This window comes from Paroedura picta, chromosome 5 (assembly GCF_049243985.1).
Source record: "Paroedura picta isolate Pp20150507F chromosome 5, Ppicta_v3.0, whole genome shotgun sequence".
Classification (NCBI taxonomy): Eukaryota; Metazoa; Chordata; class Lepidosauria; order Squamata; family Gekkonidae; genus Paroedura; species Paroedura picta.
The window spans coordinates 113,995,917-114,014,306 of record NC_135373.1 but is presented as its reverse complement, the minus strand read 5'-3'; the positions used below and the strand labels follow the sequence as shown (position 1 = coordinate 114,014,306).

The 18,390-nt window shown below is 46.1% G+C and overlaps 2 protein-coding genes across 9 annotated transcripts in view; one reads left to right on the top strand and one right to left on the bottom strand.

Moving 5' to 3' along the window:
- CACNA2D4 (calcium voltage-gated channel auxiliary subunit alpha2delta 4) overlaps positions 1-18,390 on the top strand; it is a 208,767-nt gene that overhangs the window by 132,814 nt on the left and 57,563 nt on the right. The window lies entirely within an intron of this gene.
- The window catches only part of LRTM2 (leucine rich repeat transmembrane protein 2), a 53,160-nt gene that overhangs the window by 17,500 nt on the left and 17,270 nt on the right, over positions 1-18,390 (bottom strand). Inside the window, exon 1 of one of the 6 annotated variants that reach the window (XM_077340042.1) lies at positions 1,059-1,365. The exons of the other annotated variants lie outside the window; for them this stretch is intronic. The gene's annotated coding sequence lies outside the window, so the exon portion shown is untranslated. Of the gene's footprint in view, positions 1-1,058; positions 1,366-18,390 lie in introns of those variants that run through there. 6 annotated transcript variants of the gene reach the window in all.

Here is an 18,390-nt window from a genome sequence, read left to right as displayed (position 1 = left end):
TCTGCATGGCTTGCCCTGAAATCAGTGCTTAAAAGCTCCTGGGGGAAATTAACAAGATGTGTACAGATGTGCCCCCAGGGACAGTCTTGGGGCTGCTTGGGCTGGCAAGCTTCCATCCCCTCCCTTCCCCTCCCTTTGGGGATATGATGCCCATTATGGGGATGTCCGTCTCCAACACGGGGCTCTTAATTAGGCAGCCTGGAAACAAAAAAGCAAAACCTTCAGGGAAGAGTATGGCAGGACTAACATTTGAGTCAAGGAGGGAGGGGGGGGTGATTATTTAAATTAGACACCCCCCCCAGATAATCAGCGGTCGTCTACTGAGAAACCACCATGACAACAGGTCCTCTACCTGCCCTTCAGCAGAGAAGCAATGGGAAGGAGGGAGGGGTCACTGCTTCCCAGAAGCATCGTTCACAGCTCCTCCTCCTGTCATTTAGGTTCATGGGGGGGGGGGAGAGCTTTGCAACCCACCCACCCTTAGCTTAGCCTGACAAGAATCCCACTAGACTCGGACTTCTCCCACTCACCCCCCCCCACCCCCCTTCCCCATCTTTCCCGCGCCTGCTCCTGGGAGATGTTATGTCTTCCGCCTGCCTTTATTTTTAGATTTGTATAATATACCCAAAGCTCGGTCCGTCACTTTCCTCTCCTCCTCCCCTCCTTACCTCCCCTCATTCATTTATTTTGATGGGCAACGAAATCCTCCCAAAGGCTCTTAAATTCACACGGCACAGAGAGCGAGAGGATTTGGCGTGGTCGGTGAAAGCTGCTGGGAGATAATCTCACACGAGGATGCCGAGGTGAAAGAGGCAAAGAACGGTGACAAAAGATCGCCCCTCCACACACACACACAGCACACACACACACACACATACAGCACACCCCATCTTCGCCAAATAAAACTGAGCAGGAATTTCTCCTTGCACTAAAAGGTTCTTTCCCCCCCCCCTCCCCTTGTGCCTGCCACAGCTCAGGGCTTCCACGCCACTGCTCCTTCCCACCCTTGGAAAGAGCATCCTTCCCTCTCCTCTTCAGAGCGACGCAGGAACACTTACCTGGCAAGACTCTTCCCCACCTGGGCTCTAGCCAATTCCACCTTCTTCCCTCTCTCTCTCTCTCTCTCTCTGCCTCCTTGACTCCCAGCAAACAGGCTTGCTCGTCTCTCAGTCTGTGTCCTATTTAACTCCCCTACCCCACAGGAACCAGCAGCAGAGTTAAGCTGACAGCCACAGAGACTTAGCCGGCTGCTCTGGATGGCTGGGCTAGAGAGTTGATCAGTTTCAAATCCTGTTGTAGAATGATCCTGTCCTTCCCTGAGGTATTAGGAACTGCCTGCCACTCTCTGCCTCTCCTCCTTCCCACCCCCATTACTCAGCCTGGCTTTGCCTAGGTTATTGTAGACAGCTTTGGTGCTGTCGATGTCCCATCTCCTATGAAAGCAAAGCAAGTGCATTGTTCAAAAGAAGATCTAAGGTTTCCTGTTCTATCTGCCTGTGCTGAGAACTTTATTCAAGGCAGAGGTAGTGGTTTGGGGGGTTTCCCCCCCCCCCCGGAATTAAATTTCTAAATTCCCCCAAATGCAGGTGCTGGACTGCAAGTCTGACTGTTATGTTAACCTCTAGCCTAGAGTCTTTCTCCCTTAGTGGTACCCATGTTGTGAACTGGGTGGGTTCACACATATATTTTCATCATTTCATGATTATGATCGGCATGGGTGAATGGGCCGTAAGACACCTGGAGCTTCCATACACCCTCAAGGCCAATTTCAGGAGCTCTAATGCTAAGTAGATGTTCATCAATTAAACGTAGAGAAATCAGCTGATATAACTATACAGCTAGATCAAGGTGCTTGTATTATTAGATCGTACGGCAGTATTTGATTTACTAAATCATGAGCTTCTGGCTCACTGCCTTGCCGACACAGAGATATGGGGTCCAGCTTTGGTCTCTTTTCTCCAAGGTCGGGGACAGAGGGCCGCTACCAGGGAAAAGCAGTTGTGCCACTGTCAACTCCAATGTGGAGTACCACAGGGCACAATTCTCTCCCCGATATTATTCAACATCTTCATGAGCCTTCTAGCACAGCTTGCTCGGGGATATGGGCTAGGGTGACACCCATATGTGGACAACACCAGCTCTGTCTGTTGATGAGCGGCCAGCCAAATGCTCCACCCAAATCCTTGGCCAGGTGTCTGGGAACTGTGCTGGACTGGCTCCAACAAAACCACCTGAAGCTAAACTCTTTGAAGATGGAGGTCCTTTAGCTGGGAAGGAAAGGACCAGAGGAGGAAGTGCACCTCCCCTGTTTTGACGGGGTGCAGCTGTAAGCAGCACACACACTATCTGGAATTTGAGGGTGATCTTTGATGACTCCCTACTATGGAGGCACAGATCTCAAGGGTAGCTCCGCAGGTGTTCTTCTGTCTATACAAAACAAAGCTACTAGTGCCCTACCTGGCCCTTGAACACCAACCCACAGTGATCTCTGGCAGGGGTAGTCAACCTGTGGTCCTCCAGATGTTCATGGACTACAATTCCCATAAGCCCCTGTCAGCATTTGCTGACAGGGGCTCATGGGAATTGTAGTCCATGAACATCTGGAGGACCACAGGTTGACTACCCCTAATCTACGGGATGGTCACCTCCAGGCTACACTTCTGTAACTTGCTCTATGAAAGCCTTCCCTTGATTTTGATCAAGAAACTACAGCTGGTTCAGAACATGGCTGCCCGGGGCCTCAGGAGGACCCCATAAAGAGCACATATTCATTCTGCTTTCCAGCAGCTGCACTGGTTACCAGTTGAATTCTGGATCGAGTTTAACGTATTTGTTTTAACCATTAAAACTTTATCTAGTCTGGAACATACATACCTGAGGGACTACCTCTCCCACAAAGAGCATTGCAGTCTGCAAATTCCAATTTACTGTTAGTCCCCAAGCCCCAAAGAACTGCAACTGTCTTTGACTCAATTCCAAGCTAGTGGAATGAGCTGCTGGCTGTAATCTGGGCCCTATTGAAGCTGGCAAAGAAGTTCTGAAGGACCTGCAAAACAGCCCTCTTCCACCAGGCATATGGTTGAGGCCAACGTGAGCACCATATGACATCAGTAAGCCCCCCCTCCTCCACCTCCTCATCCATCCTGAAATCTGGACATAAAATTGCCACCAGAATTTCTCTGATCCAAGTGACTAGATCCAGGGCACTCAAGGGTTTTTACGTTAAGGATTTTAACATTACAGTTGAATACTTTTATATTTACTTTGTGTGTATATATATAGATCTAATCGATAATCAATAAATAATATAGGAAAGAAATTCTGCACATATTCCAAAGTGGTACCTTTACTTCACATATTCCGGGCTGCTGCCTTTGCCTTAAAAACAGGATCTACCATTGATTCCTGGTAAATCCCAGCTCACATTAAGCCCTGGGCAAGTCTCAGTTCAGGCACCCCTGAGGTTAATCCCAGAATCTCTTTTCATTGCCAATACGCAGCTCTGAAATTGAAGAAAAAAGAGGGTAGTGGCTGCTTCTGAGCAATGAGTAGGGTTGCCAGCTCTGAATTGGGAAATTCCTAGAGAGGGGGCGGGGGTGGTGGTGGAGCTTTGTGAGAGTCAGTTTTGGGGAGGGGGGGGACCTCATTTTGGAATAATGAGTGAGTCCACCCTCTGAAAAAATCATTTTCTCTGTCAGAACTTATTCTTCTCAATTGTAACAGCATGAGATCTCCAGGTACCACCTGGAGGTTGGCAGCTGTATTAGTGACCAATGACAAGATTACATTCACCCTCACCGCCCTTCCCCACTCAGTGCATCTCTGGTCTATGCAGGACCTCTTTGTTACAAAGTTTGACTACCAATGTCTTTCAGCCTGGAAGTTTAGAACTGATTGTGGTTCTTGGGTTTTCCACTTTTTACCAAGAGAAAATCCAAGCTTTTTTTTTTTTTTAAAGTTTGAATCCATTTTATCAAGATTCATTCCAATGCAATGGCTTATCTGTAACACATTATGTACAATTAGCAATAATTTGAATTCTAATATTGAGCTATCATGAGCCTCTTGTGGCACAGAGTGGTAAGGCAGCAGACATGCAGTATGAAAGCTCTGCCCATGAGGCTGGGAGTTCAATCCCAGCAGCCGGCTCAAGGTTGACTCAGCCTTCCATCCTTCCGAGGTCGGTAAAATGAGTACCCAGCCTGCTGGGGGGTAAACGGTAATGACTGGGGAAGGCACTGGCAAACCACCCCGTATTGAGTCTGCCATGAAAACGCTGGAGGGCGTCACCCCAAGGGTCAGACATGACTTGCACAGGGATACCTTTACCTTTACCTTTATTGAGCTATCATAATGAATTGATTCTTGCAGCCATCATCAGTTTCATCTATCACTCATTATTACTGTTATATTGCTAAAAAGCCTGCGTCCAGAATTGTAGTGACCGCCCTTTGACAAATACATTTACGCACAACACAACAAATGGATTCCATCTTTTTTACTCCATCTAACTTTAGAATTCTACCATCTCTCAGTTTGATCAGAGATGCAATTTAAATCATGCAAAACAAATATCCAGTGCCTTACCAAACTGCATTTTTATATCAGGATAAGTATTTTGTTTCCAAAATTGTGCAGTGAATATTTTTTGCAACTGTTGGGCAATGAAGGATCTATTTCTCATGTTTTTGTTTTAGCAACTTCTTTTAGAAGCCTCATCAAAATGGAACGGGTAGAAGCAAAATCATTATCTTCAATTATTCCAGTTATTTCTGTCCAGATAGCTAGAATCTCTGTGCTGTTAATAGCGGCCTGGCAAGCAGAAATTCAATGGCTGCATACTTTTTCTGGAATAGAGATGCCTGAAAGGGCTCCATCTGAGCTGCACCTGTTGAATTCCCGATTGCTACATCAGAATTAAAGCTTTGCAGCTTTTTTGAGGGGGGAAATTAAAGGTGGCAGGTCCGTCCCTCACTCTGCAGTACCCTGTATGTTAACATTCCTCTCTCTCAATAGGAGTATTCGGAATAAAACATTCAGGGCTTTGCACTGAGGTATCTCTGACCCCTGTGTACCTGAATGGGAATTGAGTGTCTACACTGAGTGTTAAATTCTGATGCAATCAAGGCTAATGAGACAGCAGCATGAACGAGATTGTGCGCAGGGCAGATTGTGGCTTCAAAGCCCTCACCCATGCTGCCGTATCAAGTGGTTGAGCTTGCAAGTTAATCATGACTGTGCAATGACATTTAAATGTACAGTCACCTATCCCTGAACAGACACAGAGGGTATAAATGTAGGAACAGTTAAGTGCAGCAGAAGGCAGCAGTCATAGTCTGAAATCCCTTGAAATCGGAGGGCTTTGCTTCTGAGCAATTATGTGCAGGATCTGAATGCAACTCCTATGGAATTTGAGGTGACCGGGATTTTTTTTTTTTAAGGAAACCTGCTCCTAGGCTATTCTGCGTGGTGACTGGTGGTCGGCTTGCTTTTTATACAGAGGATTGGGAAAGAAATGGTTCCAGGGGCCTTTCAGACCCTGAGTCAATTACAGCCCAATCCAAAACATATGTTACAGAAGGAAATTCTGCCCAGTTCAGTAGAATTGTCCTAGACTGGTTGCAATTCTTTGGGGTAGTAGGTGGGCCATTCTATGTACCTCAAGGGAGATTTATTTCTGAATATGTATGATTCGTATCTTATTGACACAATAAAATCAGAGTCCAGTAGCACCTTTAAGATCAACAAAGTTTTATCTAGGGTGTGACTACAACACGACTACCCATCTGAATCTATTTTATTGACAGTGTGCTTAGGATGGTTGTCCTGCACATGATTTTCCTTGATTACATTCATGGGTGTAGGTTTACTCCATATTTTAATAACTATAAAATGGAATATAGTATTAAAACATGTACAATATATTGACCCTTGTTCTATCCAACCAGCTAGATACGTAAATGGGCAATCAAATTCATTCACATATTTTGTGCAGATGTGGAGGAGACCCCTTTTTGTCCTTGTGTGTGTGTTTGTCTGCTTGGCACACAGTTGAGTTTTTTTACCCTTTAGTTGGAACAGTTATTTTGCGGTTGATTGCCTGCCTAAATACTGAGACAAGAGAAAGACCTCTCCTTAAAGAGAGTTGAAGGTGATTTACAAGAGCATCACTTCTGAAATAGTGTCTTTTCTGGGCAAACAGTTTGTGCAGGACTTCAAAACCAATCAAAACCTGTTTATGAGAAGCAAAAATGAGATGTGTGTAAACCCCATGAGAAACGAAACCCCTCTTTCAAGTTATTTTTAACCCCAATGAAAGCTGTCCATCTCCCTCAAGACTGTGGCAGCCCGTTTGCTTGATCTCCGGCCCTCCCCAGCCACATTTAAGAAAGGATGGGGCATCTGATTTTTATCGTTAAAGGGATACACAAGGAGAATGACTTGAACCATTAATGTATCCACTACTTAGCAGTCCTTAACCTCTCCCCCTCCAAGTGTTTTTCCACCTGGGAAACTCATTTCTGGAACTACAGAAAAGTATCTGGGGAAACAGTGCAGGGAACTCCGCTGTAGGTTGAGTGGGTGTTTAAAATCCTCACCTAGGTGGACACCTTTTGCTCTTTAAAAAAAAACTGGACCTCCTCTTTATGCTTAAGGCAGATGCAGAATTTAATAAGTGGGTCTGCCACCATAATGAGTTGGGAAATCTATTCATTTATTGTTTGCCTATAGGGACATACTATATTTGTGAACATTCTAGCTTCTTCAGATTCAGCATGTTCCTTCCTTGAACATAAAGCAGCCACACTGGTCTGCCTAACAAAACAAAATCAGAGTCCAGGGGCAACTTTACGACCAACAAAGATTTATTCAAGGCGTGAGCTTTCGAGTGCTTACACTTGAAAGCTCACGCCTTGAATAAATCTTTGTTGGTCTTAAAGGTGCCGCTGGACTCTGATTCTGTTTTGTTGTGGCTGCTGCACACCAACACGGCTACCCACTTGAATCTATCTTTATGGTCTCCCCATTCAGTGTCTTGCCTCAGTGATGAAATGAACCTGGATGGATGTGTTGGGAATTGTAGCAGCAAAAAATACTAAAAGGCAGTCAATTACCTGCCACTCAAGGAGGTTAGAATGTTAGAAGTGGCCCAAATAGCTGTCCCTTAATGCTAACTACAAACGGTTTACATTTGTATCCCCCCCCCCCCTCCTTGGATTGCATTTTATTTGGGCCAGCCTAAATAGCACAAAAGAGCCTCTTGTGGCGCAGAGTGGTAAGGCAGCAGATATGCAGTCTGAAGCTCTGCCCATGAGGTTGGGAGTTCAATCCCAGCAGCTGGCTCAAGGTTGACTCAGCCTTCCATTCTTCCGAGGTCGGTAAAATGAGTACCCAGCTTGCTGGGGGGTAAACGGTAATGACTGGGGAAGGCACTGGCAAACCACCCCGTATTGAGTCTGCCATGAAAACGCTAGAGGGCGTCACCCCAAGGGTCAGACATGACTCGGTGCTTGCACCTTTACCTTTACCTTTAAATAGCACAAAACAACATGCTGCAAACCATTATTTTGTTATTTTGGTTGATCATAATAAAAGGCATCACATCACAGAATATCTGTGATTAGAATTTTTCTGTGGACCAACATAGCTATCCGGAGAAGAAGAGGTTGACGAGGTTGAGAGGGGACACCATGGCTTTCTTGAAGTATTTGAAAGGTTGTCACTTGGAGGAGGGCTGAGCGTGGTTCCTGTTGGCAGCAGAGGAGAGGATCTGCAGGGATGAGGTTAAACTATATTTGATTGATCGACTCCCTTAGACTTTTTTAGCCTGCCACTCTCCAGAGACTCATGGTGGGGTGCAATATAACCCCTCCCCCCCATAAAACATGATAAAACCCCATCCCATAACAAAACAACAAAACATAGTTGAAAGACGATAAAACAAGATTGGTGGTAAAATCCTTCCCCCCAGGTGGTGAGCTCCCCCTCACAGGCAGTACTCAAGTAGTGGCTGGACAGATACTTTTCATGGATGCTCTAAGCCAGTGGTCCACAACCTTTTAAAGGCTGTGGACCGTCGGTGGTGGGGAGGGCGACCCCCAGCTGCACATGCTGCGCATGCTGCGCATGCACAACTGTGCATGTGCGTTGCACCATGTGCATCCGAAAATGCACATGTGCTGCCTGGCCGCACATGCGCAGAAGTGCCGTGCATGCGCGTTTCGGTTGTGCGTGGCGCAAATGCGCATGCGCAGCCCTGCTCCCCTCTCCCCCCCCACAAAAAGAAGCTTGCCAGGCCGCAAACAAATCGGCTCCTTTTGCGGCCAATTTGCTTGTGGCCTGGGAAGTTTCTTACTGCGGGGGGGGGGCAGGGAGAGGGAGCCGCGGCCCGGTGCCAGGGCCGCGGCCCGGTGGTTGGGGACCACCGCTCTAAGCTGATCCTGCATTGAGCAGGGGGTTGTACTAGATGCCCTATATTGCCCCTTCCAACTTTATGATTCTATGATTCCATCTCCAGACATCAGTTCATCTCAGGTCTTCTACTGACTTTTACTGCTACTAGTTGGAGAAAGCTCTGGGAGTTGCCTCTAAGATATATGTCATGTTTTCCATGATTAAGAAGACTTCAATTATGGAGAGTCATAATTCTCAAGCTTTTAAAAGTGTTTACCTTCTGCATCCTCTCACAATATTGCAACGGGAACGAACTTTTGCATTATCATTCTGACAGGCAGGAAACTGAGGCTGAGGTAGGGAACCTCCAGCACTCTACCTTTAGCAAAATGATTTGTGTCCTGCCCTTCCTTCAAGAAGGTCAGAGTGTCATGCATGGTTCTCCTTCCCTGTTTTATCCTTGCAGCTGGAGAGCTTATGACAGGCCCACGGTCAGTCCAAAAGCTTCATGGCAGCATGGGGATCCAAACGGTCCTAGTCCAGCACCAGCCAGTTTGGTGTAGTGGTTAGGAGTGCGGACTTCTAACCTGGCAAGCCAGGTCCGACTCTGCATTCCCCCACATGCAGACAGCTGGGTGACCTTGGGCTCTCTCAGCCTCACCCACCTCACAAGGTGTCTGTTGCAGGGAGAGGAAAGGGAAGGTGATTGTAAGCTGCTTTGAGTCTCCTTCTGGCAGAGAAAAGCAGCATATAAGAGCCAACTCTTCTTCTTCTACTACTGCTGGCTCACAAGCAAGATGGGAACACGGATGCCAAAACTCTTAACATTGGCCAGTGTGTTTTGATCAACATAGAAGTTAATAATAGTCCAACAAATCAGTTGAGGGGAGGATTAGGCAGGCAGGAGTTCTATGCTCAGCTCTAGCCTCCAGGATCACAGCTGCCAGCGGCATTGCCCAAGGAGGGGAGAAGATTCTGTTAGAGCAGCAGAACTTCTAAATGCTGCAGCAGATACTGGCAGTAATATCACTTTGAATGCTTGAGGCCTCAGCCATGGATACGGGTGTTCTCAGGGCTGAGTTGCTTCAGTCTTTTATCAGGAATATACAAGAGAGTTAGGCGTGGGATAGAGCAGGGTAGTCAACCTGTGGTCCTCCAGATGTCCATGGACTACAATTCCCATGAGCCCCTGCCAGCGTTTGCTGGCAGGGGCTCATGGGAATTGTAGTCCATGGACATCTGGAGGACCACAGGTTGACCACAGGAATTGTAGTCCATGGACATCTGGAGGACCACAGGTTGACACAGGTTGATAGAGAATGCTCTAAGGCAGTGGTTCTCAACCTGGGGGTCGGGACCACTTTGGGGGTCAAATGACTCTTTCACAGGGGTCGCGGCAGGGCAAGCGGCTTGGCTGGGGGGGGGCCATCCACACAACAGGCTTGTGGGGTAAATTGAGATAGACCGTTCGTCTGTCTGGAACAGCGGAAAACAGCGAGATCGGCATGGTGGGACAAGAGGCAGAACTGAACTGAGAAACCCTGGGGGGGAAACCAATTTATATACAATCATGAACTATGGATCTTCACGCCATTGGTCAGTTTCGGTTTAATTTCTGTGGAAGAACACTTGCATAATTTTGTGGTTGGGGGTCACCACAACATGAGGAACTGTATTAAAGGGTCGCGGCATTAGGAAGGTTCAGAACCACTGCTTTAAGGAGATTATCTCTCCCTCTCCTCATTTATATGCACACACTTTTGGATGTTCTCTCTTGCTGCCAGTTCCTGTGCCATTATGACTCTGGTCTTGGGGAGGGAGGAGGGGATTGTTCTCATTTAGTGCTGACTTAAATTAGGCCTCAATCACAGCAGAGCAAAATCAGTCACTGATGTTCTGATGTTTTGGGGAGAAAGGTACAGAGAGGGCTTTGCCCAGCTGCCCCTCATCTGTCCCTCCACTGCTTCTATGCCAGCAAGCCCAAAGGACTAGAGCCGAACCACACACAGTGTATGTATTTCTTTATTTAACCTCATTTATATTCTGGTTTTCTCCTCAATGGGAACTCAAAGTGGCTTGCATCGTTCTCTTTTCCTCCAATTTATTCTCATAACAACTCTACGTGGTAGGTTAGCCTGAAGGTGCATGGCTGGCTCAAGATCAGCTGGCAAGCATCTGTAGGAGAACGGGGATTTGAACCTTGGCCTCCCTGATGGTCCTCTGACACTCCTGCTATCTGTGCTCCTTCCCAAAGCTGCTTTTCCTCTTGATACGAACAGGCATCTGGAGGGGGGCAAGGTTAGGAGGGAAAATGGACATTAAAGGTTACATTCTCCTTGCTCCTGATTGCAATCTCCTGCAGCTGCTTTTTGATTAGGAAGAAAAGGAACTCCATTTTGCCCTCTTCCTGCAGGTGAACAGAACCTGCAGAGTCACTAAAAAGTTTGTGTGTGCTCGTAAGCTGTTAAGAAGCCAAGTAAATCCCTAGCGGAGATTTTTTTTTTCCCTTAAGAGGATTGCTTGTTAAATAAATCTATTTGTTTAGACATCTGTCTTCTGTTGGTGGGTTATGATTTGCATTTGGGCGACAACCTGAGCTACAGCAGAATTAATTAGCAGCACCATCTTTCGCGGGGGGGGGGGGGAAGGAAAGGAGAAAGATGGACAGAGAGAAAGAGGTGAAAGGAAGCAGGCTGTTTGTTTGTTTTGTTGCAGGCTCTTCAGTCCATAATATTTGCTGCGCATAAAATCAATATACACTAGAACCAAATTAAAATGGAACAGAATAAAAATATTAGCTTGGATCCACAGGATGATTTCCACAGGCACTAGATTTCTTGTGCAAGAAGGAATATGAAAAAAAGCCCTCATCCTAGCCCTTGCGATGTTAAACATAACATATTTTAAATAATTTTTTTCTGCTTGCAATAGGACTCTTTGCAAGTTAAGTCCAGTACTCTAAGTTCAGACTCATGCTGGCGCTGACTAAATGATTTTTTAAAAATATTTTTGTTTATCTGCTTTTAATTTGCTATTCATGTTAATGTCTTTAACTGTTGGATTCTTGTAACCAGTGTTTGAGGTTCATGTGGTACACCCCCCTGAGACAGCTTGTTCGATAGCTAAAATAATAAATAAATAACTCTCTAGGCACTCTAAGGTTGAATCTGCACTTACTTTGTTTATTCCGTTGTGGAACCTGCTGAATCCAGATTGATTTGAACTTGGGTCGTCCTCTACCCCCCGCTCCCCGCCTCCTCATTGAAACAGAAAAGTGTTCTGCACATGGTTAGGGAAGCTCAGAAGGGGGGGGAGCCAAGCACAGCAGGAGCCTCTTTCTTTCTTTCTTGAAAGGGGGTGGGGGTGGGGGTGGGAAGAGGATTAGAGACGGCAGAGGAGGGAGAAAAAAAACCAAGAGGCAAATCTCTGCTGAGAGAAGTTAGAGGTTCTCCTTTAAGGCAAGCTAGCATCCTGGGAATGAGGAAGCCTTTGAACTGAAGCCTTGGCCAATCAGGGTTTTTCTGCAACGAGGCTCAGCAGCAAGCAGAAAGCTGCACACTTTCTCATGCGGATATTTCAAATATTGAGGGTTATATCCATTCTAGGATATTGCAGGGGAAAGGTAGGGTCACTCCGTATCAATCCTGCTTGTTGCAGAGGAGAAATTTAAATCAGACCATATCAAAATGGAAATCGCATTCAGTGGAGACAGCAGGGACTGAATCGACCTGGGATTGGAATAAAAGGCTCTGTGCAGATTCAGCCTAAGAAACTGGGAGGAAAATGCTAGTAGGTATTGCACAAAGTCTTGTGTGGCCAGACCTGAGCTAATCCCAGACATATTTCTGTTTGTTATTTTTATTCCTTGCAATTGAATAGTAAAAATCTTAGACTTGACTTCATCTGTGTTGCAGTAACTGGCCAGACTGGACCAGTACCATCAAGCATGATTTGGTTTTATTTATTTGTTTGTTTTATATCCTGCCACTTCTCTGAAGACTTGTGGTGGCTAACAGCAAAGCACATTCACTATATTAAAACTCTAATAAAACCCCCAATAAAATCCCTGAAGCACAGACAGGAGGACAAAGCAGCTTGCAACAGCTGTCCCCAGCATGCTTTGCTGTGCTGTGAGAGTCAAGAAAGACAACTCTTTCCTTGCTTGAGACTGTTTTCCTAAGTGTGTGGTCTGTGCCAGCAGCAAACACAAAACAACTGGGAGAGGATGTCCAAACTGATGCCCACAATGTGCATATAACTAGCAAGCAATCTGAACAACAGTCAAGGTTCATGGCAACCTTAACTGCCTTGTTGTTATTGTTAGGTGCAAAGTCGTGTCCGACCCATCGCGACCCCATGGACAATGATCCTCCAGGCCTTCCTATCCTCTACCATTCCCTGGAGTCCATTTAAATTTGTACCTACTGCTTCAGTGACTCCATCCAGTCACCTCATTCTCTGTCATCCCCTTCTTCTTTTGCCCTCAATCGCTCCCAGCATTAGGCTCTTCTCCACTCATGAGATGACCAAAGTATTTGAATTTCATCTTCAGGACCTGGCCTTCTAAGGAGCAGTCAGGGCTGATCTCCTCCAGGACTGACCAGTTTGTTCACCTTGCAGTCCAAGGGACTCACAAGAGTCTTCTCCAGCACCAGAGTTCAAAAGCCTCAGTTCTTTGACGCTCGGCCTTCCTTATGGTCTGAATTTCACAGCCATACATTGCACCTGGGAATACCATAGTCTTGACCAATGCACATACAAGGGTGTAATTCTGTTTACAGCAAGTCCAGGTGAGGTCTGTGGGATTTACTTCTGAGTAAACACGCAAAGACTTGCACTGTTAATGACTTTAAGCAAGCTGCTTCTTTCTTACCCCCGCCCCATATCTGGGTACCCACCCTGGCCTATCTTGAGGGATACTGAAGAGATTCATGAGTTAATGTACATGAAGCACTTTGGAGGGAATGTGCCATATACACATTTCAGTATTACTCAGCCGGCAAACAACAAGATGTGAAAGGTAAATTGCTTGTCCCACTCCTCCGTAAAGATATGGTAAGAGTGCTGCTCTCTCTTTACTGACAAAATTATTAAGGCATAGTTCTGAAAGCAGAAATGCATGGTAATGAAACCTTCTCCACCAACGCATGAACTAGGCACCGTCAATTAAAAAAAAAAAACCCTCATGGTATGTGTTTAACAAAACTATACTACATTCACATATGTTCTTGCAGCCTAATAGAGATGCACAGTCTGCTGGAAAATGTTTTGTATTCCCAGCCAGATCCCAAAGGAATGCTTGAAGTCAGAAAGTTTATGAGCCTTCCTACCTTGGAATTAACAGCCCATATGCTTAGGAAAAGCATGAACATCATTATTAACTAAGTAAAGCATTGCTCCCGAGCAATTAGAAGTTACAATCCTCCCGGAATCAAACATTTCTAAAGACTCCTAATGATTTATCTATGAGTTTTGTCATTTGAGTTTAAATACGTTCTCATTTCTGGAACATGCGAGGAGAAAAGTACAGGAATGCCTCTGGGTGAAAAGGATGTTTCTATTACTGTGGCTTAACCAACACCCCCTCCCCTTGCAAACATCTGGGATTAGAGGCCATGTCTTCAGTCCCAAGGGTGTACTCTTTGATAAGGATTAATGCTTGCACTCCTCATTTTTGAAACTGTTCTGGGGTCCTTTGGTGTAATACCTTCCCATGATTAGGTATCTGTTAGCCAAACATTTAATGAGGAGAGGAGTGGGGGAAACAAATAATTTATGATTTGACATGGCCATTTGTTTTAGAGTCCTGTGAAATTCTCATCCTGCTACGGTTAATGCTTGGAAGAGCTTTTTTTAAAAAAAAAACCAACAACAACTCCATGGCCATAATTCATTTGAATTTATAGGTGTTGCAAATCTCTGAGGAATCGTTGACTTTAGTAATGAGTTAAATAGAGCTTGGTAACTCAGTATATCTATCAAAGGCAAACCAAGGCATAGGCAGCTTCCACAACCCATATGGAGCCCATAACAACTTTCAAAGTAGAATTACAGTATCCACACTTGCTCTCGTCATCCTTTCCCCTCCTTCCCTAAGCTCTTCCTCCAACTGGTATTGCTCCAATCTTTGGGGGAAGTGTGCTCCCATACCACCAGGGCAAGATGATGTCCTGCCAACAAAGGAGCCATGGACCTGCTGTCAGCTGTTCGTGACTTAGCATTTTGAAAATTGATCATTGCTATAGCAGGGGGGAAAGTGGCACAGTGTAGCCCGATCTTGCCCAATCATAAGCGAAGCCGCATCAGTCCTTGGAAGCCACCAAAGAAGATGGTAAAGGCAAAGACAGTGGCAAACCACCTCTGCTTCTCATTTCCCTCGAAAGCCCCTTGTTGGGGGGGCCATAAGTCAGTTGCGGCAGCCAGTTTGGTGTAGTGGTTAGGAGTGCGGACTTCTAATCTGGCATGCCAAGTTTGATTCTGCACTCCCCCACATGCAGCCAGCTGGGTGACCTTAGGCTCGCCACAGTGCTGATAAAACTGTTCTGACCTAGCAGTGATATCAGCGCTCTCTCAGCCTCACCCACCTCACAGGGTGTCTGTTGTGGGGAGAGGAAAGGGAAGGCGACTGTAAGCTGCTTTGAGCCTCCTTCGGGTAGGGAAAAGCGGCATATAAGAACCAACTCTTCTTCTTCTATGAAAGGAACATGGAGCATCCATGTCAGACTTAAACAGCAGCCCATATTTTTCTGTCCCTCGCCTCAAGGTCACCACAGTGTAACCATCAGGATACGTGGCAGGTGTGGACCATTGAGACCCACCAGATCTGAGAAAGAGCATCAGATCACTTGTAATATGCAATGTGGCCTAGAGGGCCTTCTACACAGGGTGGGGTGGGGTCAAGAGATTGCGAACGCTGGACTCTTAGCATGGGCCAAGTTAATGCTGGCTGTTTCACGTATTAAACTTCTGGGCATTTCTTATTGCTTAAAAAGCAGCAAGTTCCCTTCGTGGATCTCCTGGCATCTTTTCGACTTTGGCCATGAGTCAAAACGTCCAGCCTCACAGTCAACATCAGCAGGGCACTCATCCTAAATGGACTACCTCCTAGAGTTTCATCGGCATCACACAGCAACTGTGGTATTGCTTCAGTGACTGTAGTGCCAATTTCTTGTGTAATAGATTCTTGTTCTTTGAAGGGCTTCCTGTTGCTTGGGGAACTGCCTTGTCAAGTGATCTGTATACATCTGTATGTTATCTGCCTTGCCATGTCTAGATCTAAAGGAGTAGGTGTCTTAGTGTACCTCATCCAAAATAACAAAACAGACTTCTGGCATGAGCTTCCCTGAGCCAGAGCTAATTTTATTGGATGCCTGCAGTTACTTCTGGTTAGATGGAGGATTTAGACCCACCGATGCAAACAGAAGAAGGACGTGGGGGAAGAAGCTATTAAAAGCAAAGGTCAGAAGGCTCAGTTTCCTAGGATGAGACATGTTACCCTCCCAGCTGTTGATAAAACGCATGATAATAGTATACATAAGCCTGTGAGGAGGAGATATTACTTCTGGAATGAGCTAGCCACCTCTAGTCTCTGTTGAGTCCGATTTGTATCCAATCTGCATATGAGTTTCCAGTTGGCAGCTCAGTTGAGAGTGGCCTACACGTACTCTGAGTGGAAGGGATATTATATTTACCTGCAGTGTTATGTAAAGTAACAGACCTTGTCCTAAGAAACTTGGCTTTCTGTTCTGTCCTTGTACCAAGCCATGCAGCACTCAAATATCTTATGCTTAGTAACATTGGATGCTTTAGGATGCTTTGGGCTGATCCTGCGTTGAGCAGGGGGTTGGACTAGATGGCCTGTATGGCCCCTTCCAACTCTATGATTCTATGATTCTAAATGCTAATAGAACTGTTCAGAAAAGCACTTGGAAAAAAAGAGATGTAATAATATTAGCAATAAACACCCCCTTCCCCCTCCTGCTTTTGTAGCTCTAGGTATAAATCTTTCTGCCAAGTAAATACAACACTTCATATATCTTCATGGGTTTGGTCTCACATAAACATAATAAATTATTCCTGAAGAGTCTTCAATTATTTCATCTCTGAATGTACAAACTTCTAGTTCTAGGGGTTAGCAGATTCTCTCATCGATGTTATTCAAAGACTAGGGCCAAGCCCATTGCATTCAGGAATACAATGAGTGCTTGATTGGAGGGGTGGGGGGATGAACTCTGCAGATGGCCTCTCCCTCCCCCCAGGGCCTGGAAAGGCTGCAGACAACCTTCTGTTGTCTAAGGGCAAGGCACTCTCCCGGGGAGCCCCAAGGCCCAGGGAACTCACCAGCAGGGGCAGCTGTCACATGGCAGGGATCTGCAGCCTCCGAGCCTCAGAGACAAGTGAGGAGGAGTGGTCAGTGAGAAGTGAGAAGGAGGAGGAGTGGTCAGGGGTGGAGGAAGGAAGGCGATTGGCTGGCTGCTGGACAGACAGGCAAGCCGGTTGGAGGAGGAGGCGCTCAGGGGTGGGACAGCCACCCTGAGTGAGTGTTAAGAACTGAGTGGCACTTAAGCCATGAGACCACACTTCTCCTCCAAGCCCTTACCAGAAATATTAAGCGGAACAGATGGGTAGGCATCATAGAGCCTGATCGTTTGTTTGTTTATAGATTTATATACTGCCGCTCTCCATTAGAATCATAGAATCATAGAATTGGAAGGGGCCATAGAGGCCATCTAGTCCAACCCCCTGCTCAACGCAGGATCAGCCCAAAGCATCCTAAAGCATCCAAGAAAAGTGTGCATCCAACCTTTGCTTGAAGACTTCCAGTGAGGGGGAGCTCACCACCTCCTTAGGCAGCCTATTCCACTGCTGAACTACTCTGACTGTGAATTATTTTTTCCTGATATCTAGCCTATATCGTTGTACTTGTAGTTTAAACCCATTACTGCGTGTCCTTTCCTCTGCAGCCAAAGGAAACAGCATCCTGCCCTCTTCCAAGTGACAGGTAGTCTCACTGCAGTTTACAGTAAGACAATAAAATACAGTACAACCCCTAAAAACCCCTTAAACATTAATAGATGACGATACAATCAGAGTTCTAAACTCCCACCCCCTGTTCAGCTTGCGGTCAAATGAGTTCTCTCATTGAGAACAATGATCTAACAAACACCAAGGGATACCCTGTTGGTCACAGCAAGACCCCACCCTGGCCTCAGCCATATGCCTGGCAGAAGAGCTCCTTCTTGCAAGCCATGCAGAACGCTGGCAACTCCAGCAGGGCCCTTAGCTCTTCCGGGAGCTCGTTCCACCAGATTGGGGCCAGGGCTGGAAAAGCCCTGGCCCTGGTTGAGGCCAGGTGAGCATCTCGGGGGCCCAGGACCGCCAGCAGATTCATACCCGCAGAGTGAAGTGCCCTGTGGGGGGCATAAGCAGATAAGATAGAGTAGCGATACTCAGTACGGTAAAAGGGGCTAATCCATTGTGACTGGGCTGGGTCAGGTTTCTAATTCCATTGAGATTGGAACCCAAGTAACCCGATAGCGCTAATACAAAGTCGCATAAATATATGTTTTAGCAGGACAAAAGCAGCTGTAACTTTGCCTTTCTCTTGAATGCAGAAGGAAGCTGAGCTTCCTTGGATAGACCTCAAAGTAAGAGATCCATAACTCTCTTCATCTGTGCTTCGGAGAAAAAAGAAATGCACAGTGTGAGTCACAAAGAGGGATTCCTTCAAAGAGATCTTTTTCCAGAATCCAGCCAGGAACAGTTGGGTGTAGGTGGCAGCTTCTCTAAATTCCTCCTCATTCTAATTCAGACCCCCACATTTTTTTTTGTCTCTCAGTGGGAAAGGAAAAGGCCTTCTCCTACAGGCCCTTTAATTTCTTGCAGGGGTTAATCTTGTGGTCAGTGGTGGCTCAGGGTTTTAATCCTGTCTTGTTCAGCCCCTTGACAGAAGGTCTGTGTCCTTTTCTGAGCTCAGCAGAACTGAGGAAGAAATCA